A 6391-nucleotide genomic window follows, 5' to 3' on the forward strand; every position below is an offset into this window, starting at 1 on the left:
GGTTGCTAGGTGCTCTTTCCCCACGGGCTCAACTCCCACCCTATTGCACCACAAATGTCCAAAGTATAACACCTGCTTGCTAACGAGCTACCGATCTTATTAACACACGCAGTTGCTTGAGAGCTTGTCTACAGGCTACAAAACATCTCCACGCCGGCTGGGAGATCGTCTCGCTTCCAGTGCCTCCCTCAAGAACCAGTGGCGGCTTCTATGAGCCTGGCGCCTGGTCTCCTACGCTTCACTCATGAATGTGACGGAGGATGAGATAAGGGCAGCAGCAGCAGAGATGGAATAACATAGAATTTGAGCTGGGTTTTGGAAGCATAGCAGAGGGGACTTTGCATTTAGGAGAATGAAGGGCTGAGGACTACCATGTGGCTGACGGCATCCAAGGAGTTGTTTTTCTCTTCAAATCTAACAGCACTTATCGGGGTAGAGATAAATCCAATTAAGAAGTAGCTGTGGGATATTAATTAAGTATTGAATTACTTAACTGATGTTAGTGTTTTTCTAACCTTACTATTATTTGGTGTCTTAAGCAAATATGTCTATATTTTGCTTAACTATTTTGGTTTTTTTAATTTTTAGAGATAATAATTGTATCTCTTATTGGCTTGCTCAATGAGTTTCACCTTTTTCTTTACGCTTTGGATTTTCTGAATATTTCACCCATGACCACGTAATTACAAGCTGGTCATGTTTTATGCAACAGACGCATTTCTAATACTGCATAATAAATACTTGAAAAATCTGAAATTCAACCCAGCAAAGCAGAGCTAGTACTTCTATTTAACACCTACTGTGATGCCACTTCAGACAATACTATATACACATCTGACAAATCAGGATCATTTTGGAATTAATTTCATTTTCAAATCAATAAGTAGACACTTTAAAATTATTTTATAGTTATGAGAATTCATTCAAGTCACATACATATAAAAGGCAATGACTGCACTTTTTAAGAAAAAATAATTTGCTTTTCCACAGTCATATGTTTTACTAGAAAATAATCTCTTATCTTTGATTTATGATTTTTTTTTTTCTTTGCAGTTTTTGACTGGGGCCAGGTTTGAATCCCCCACCTCCGGTATATGGGGCCGGCACCCTACTCCTTGAGCCACAGGCACTGCCCTGCTCATTAATTTTTTTTTTGTAATCAGCAATATTTAATTTATTTATTTTTATTTTTTTATTAGATCATAATTGTGTACAATAATTCTATCATAGGATACAGTGTGTTGCTTCCATATACAGTTTGAAAAACTCTCATCCAACTGGCTAACATAGCCATCATGTCTTTCTCATAATTGTTGTGTTAAGACATTTATTAGACAAATTCGTATGTACCCTAATAGGATAAATCATAGGCGTGATCCCCACAATGTCATTCTTTTCACCCATCCTCCCCCCTCCCCTCCCCTCCCTCTCCCCTTTCCCGGTAGTCTTGGACTCCATTTGGATTTTAGCTTTCCTAAGATAGCTAACAATTCGTTTCATAATAGTGTTGAGTACATTGGATACTTTTTCTTCCATTCTTGAGATACTTTGCTAAGGAGCTGATTTATGATTTTTATTTGCATGGTTTACACTCTCTTCAGGTAAGGACGCCCTATCCAGGAACCATAAGCAACCTATTGACTGATATCAAATTGTAGATTAATTACTTAAGAGAAAAATAAAGCCCCCAGCCTGCTTGACAAATCAAAACTCAAAGGAGAGAGTAAATGTTACAGATATTTCTCTAAATTTCTATGTATCATGTAACATATAAATTATCACTACTTTTTTATAATTTTCTTTGAATAGTAAATGGAATTGAAATGTTCTCTTTTTATCTTCATAGCTTTCACATCACTCAGTCTCTAAGAAACCAAAGAAACAGAGTTTATAATTGAAAAATACCAGGCTCACCTCAGTGTCCATCACAAAAGACCCACTATAAATTCTGTGTCCCAGAAAGAAACCTTGAGAGATCTTCTCTTTGTCCACCTGAGTTGTGTATAGGAGGGTGGGTGAGGGATGGTTTGAATATTTTCATTCAACTGCTTTAGACGTAACTTAAAGAATAAAAAAATCAGCTGCTGAATGAAAAAAGAGGCATAGACATTCAACACAACTGAAATCCACCCCTTCTTCTTTTAACAGAGCAGAGAAGTCTCCTTTTCCGATCCCAGTTCTCAATCATCAAGTCTTCTTCGGCTCTTTTCACACCAAGAAATATCTATAATTTCTCTAATAAAAGAAGAACACTTATTCTTTCTTCTTAACATTCTGCTGTGGGGAGCATCCTGAGAGAATGTACGTTCTTGTACCTAAAGTAGCCTGTGGCTGGTCTCAAAGCAGAAACACTTACATAGAATACAGTGATGAGCCAGCATCCTCATACACACATCTGTATGTGTGTTTCACATACACACATCTTTTTATGAAATGCGGGAAGTGGGAGGCGGGAGAGGGCTTCAGAAACATTTTGGAGACAGTTTATAGAAGGGAGTATAGGTACACATAAACCTAGACAGCCAGACAAATATATACTTGTTTACCCAGGTTGAAATTTTGAACCTTCTGAAGTCTGCCATTCATGAGAAGGTGTTTCATTATTCATAGACTGGTTACAAAATAGGAATTTATTTTCCAGGAAATGTCAGTAGGAAAAGACATGCCCCTGGCGTTAAAGAAAACCCTATCCGTGCATATGACATTTGAGTCATTGTTCAAAACAAATTTGTGCCTCCAAAAATATGACTCTTGGTTAGATGCCAAGGCTGGTCAGAGGTTAGTTTACAAAGTCCATTAAGGGCTTGCTTCTGACACCCTGCTTGGATAAAGTCTGATAACTAACATTGCGTGTCCCTGAGTCTTAGACATATTTTTATTATTTTAAAGATGTGCATATTTGTGTATAGGTATCTCCATATGGAATTTTATTTTCCTACTCATCTCCCTCAATTTAGTCAAACATTAATGTTTTAGCATACATGAAAAATTTACATTAAAATATTACACATTGGGGTTCTTTGGTGCTTTCCTTGTGTTTACAATTGGTGGTTTGTAAGGAGAATCAATACGCGTAATTACCCATTTGGGGTTCTTCGGGGAAATATTTGTCATCATTTTCATGGCACAGTGTGAGTTTTAGGTGAAGCACATGAGGTCCATTAAAATAGTGGACACTGATGAAAAGCAGGAGACTTGTACAGCCAGAGATTTTTATTCATCTTCACAAATGTCATAAAGCTGTCCCCCCAAACTCCTTAATGTTCTTCCTAGAAAATAAAAAAATTGAAAAATTTTTTAATTATACAAACCAGTGTTTGTCCAAGGAAGCAAAATAAGAACTTTAACATAAATTTTCCTAGAGCTCTTCAGCTTCCCTACTAATACAGTCTTTCTGACTGCATTCCTTACCCAACTCAACATAACACATGGTCTCATCACAAGCAGAAAAAATGGAAGTTGTTAAGATGTCATGTTATGTGACAAAGTCCAAATGCTAATGCAGTACCCCTTGAAATACACATCCATCTAATTTTAAGATATCAAGTTTGCTTTAAATTAAAAAAAAAATGGAAACTGGGTGGCACCTGTGGCTCAAAGGAGTAGGGCACAGGCCCCATATGCCAGAGGTGGCAGGTTCAAACCTAGCCCCAGCCAAAAACTGCAAAAAAAAAAAAAAAAAAAGGAAACTTAGCTGAGACATAGCCATAGAAAACCACTAAATGAGAAATAAAGGGATATTTGGTACAAATGAAGATAATTACCTGCAAATAGAGAAGTAATAAGCTTTTAAAAGGAAGAGCAAAGGGCTTTCACATTTTCTTATACTACTATCCCTGCCTTCCTCCCCACAATCCTAACCCCAAAACTACAGACCAGAAGTCTGTGGGAACTTTCAATATAATTAGACAATAAATCATTTAGGAACTATAATTATAATAGTCTACCTCTTTGAAGAAAGCTGCAAAAGGATTTTTTTGTTGTTACTCCTGGGATAATAATCATGCTTGAAGTCCACCAACCTTTAGAGATTTCTGGTAGGTGCTTAATATGACCAAAATTTCCAAGTAGACCTTAAACATTATGGTAGTTGAACAATTTCTTGAGTTATGCTGCAATAGCATGAGATTCAGAGTTTTTTGGTTTTGTGTTGCTTTTTTTTAAGGAAACCAAGCATGTGAAAGCATTTCGCGTGTTTGATAAATCAGCAGAATTCATCTATGTGATGGAAACATCAGTTTTTCTCTTCTGATCAGGCTGCTGTTGATTTTCAAGAAACTGATGCAAAGTGAAGCACAATTCCAAGCAAGATGCATTAAGTGCATAGTTCTATCTTACATATCTAAGTGAAGGTGTATCAGATATATTTTCAGATGCAGTAATGGAAATCTCCAATTAACGGTTATATCATAAGTAAATTTCGAATGTACTTAACAATGAGTCTAAAAATTGGTTCAGCACCACGACAGTATAATCGAAGTTTCTAATTTCCCATCCTACCTGTTCACACTCATACTTATTACTTCATGGTTCTAAAGGGCTGCTGAAGCTTCAGCAATCACGCCCAGAAGCAAGACAGGAACAGGAGTGCAATCAGTCTTCTCTCCCCTTGCGCTTATCTCCTTAATAAGAAAGCAGAGCTAACCCAGAAATCTTCAGAAAACTCCCTCTGAAATTTAACCAGCTGGGACTCTTAGGATCACTCTTAGCAACAACCATGATTGGAAAAAATTATATTTGGCCTCTTCAGCCTGTACAGAGGAAGGTGAAGAAGGGAAATAGTGTTGTGAATGGGGACTGGCCATCCAACAGGGCCGGCTAAATTAGGAATCAGCTAACTGCCAATAGCCTTTTAATAGGGGTGTGCGATTTGAGATGGGGAATGAATCTTTTCTATATAAAGCAAAGGAATTAAGCTTTATAGCTCTTTTGGTCCATTTTATGGCCTGTTAGACCACTGGGTTTGAGCCAGTTTCCCTCAAATTAGAATTTAAATATTTAATACTGTGTTTTCAGCATAGCTAATGATGACAATCGATTATGTCCTAAGATCATTATTTTATAATAAGCAGGAATGTGAATGAGTAAAATATAAATATATAAAACAGCATGGATTAAAAAAACAAAACAGCATGGATAAATCACACAATGTTGAGTGAGATAAAAGATAATTGAGGGCAATGATATGATTCCATTTACGTAAAATTCAATGGCAGGAAAAATTAATCTATGTATTAAAAATGAGATAGTGACTTTTGGGGGAGATGGAATAAAGAAGAGAAGGGGATATGAGGAAGACTTCTTAGATATGGTATCGATCTATCTCTGTATCTAGGTATTGGTTACACAGATATATTTATTTTGTTAAAATTCACTAAGCCATAATACATCAGTGGTCTGTGAATATGGGTCTGTGCATATATGTAAGAGTCCAATAGTATTTACTCAAAACAAACAAAAATGTCATAATAAAATCATTTGCTCTGAATTATCATGACTGAGTATAGCTAAAATAATCAGATTTAGAGATTTCAATATTTTCAGGTATTTTAGAGACCTATCTTCATGTATCAACTATGTGAGTTTATCTCAGTCAGGCAGAACTCATTTCAATTACTTGTTCAAGGCAAACGGTTTGGAAGAAATAAGAATAAATCAATTTATTTATACATAAATACTATGTATACACATTTACACATGTATGGGTTTTTATATAGGAATTATTAAAGTTCTGCTCTAAATATTTTTAATTCCCACAGATTACTGGTAGAAAACTTGATCCAGGCTAGTTTGCAAGTTTTAAACTTTATATCCAAGAGGTCTGCAAGCATATTTTCATATATAAATTTATATGCATAGTATCAGTCTCCCCCAGAGAAGGAATGGTCCTTTCCGCCAAGTTGAATTAAGTGCACAGAGCGTGGTTTTTTTCGTGAACACTGTAACTATTGTATTAAGTGATGAAAACACTGCTACTTTTATTTTCACTGCAAAATATAGTGATCTTAAAATATAGTCAGTAGCCCTAACCAGTGTCAAAGTAAAAGTTCATTTTCCACCATGTTATGCAAAATAGCGATTAATTTAAATCTTAAGATAAATCTGCCTGTTTATAACTATAAACTATCAAAGAAAAGTAGGTTTTACAAGATACAGCAAAAGAAGCAAATCATTTGAAAACAGGATCCAATTCTGTAATCCACACAGACTCTTGTATGAATTAACTATTTATCCAGAAAGGAAAATTTAAAGCTACATTTCCAGTTTTAAAAAGATAGAACAAAGTTTTAGAAATCACGAGAAAAAAGAAAATGCTAAGATGTGAAAATATAGTAGGTTAAAGACAATGTGGTAAAAGATAAGTAGAATTATAATTTGTTCCTGTGAACTG

Source organism: Otolemur garnettii, unplaced genomic scaffold, assembly GCF_000181295.1.
Source record: "Otolemur garnettii isolate 467f Iridium unplaced genomic scaffold, OtoGar3 scaffold00076, whole genome shotgun sequence".
NCBI lineage: Eukaryota > Metazoa > Chordata > Mammalia > Primates > Galagidae > Otolemur > Otolemur garnettii.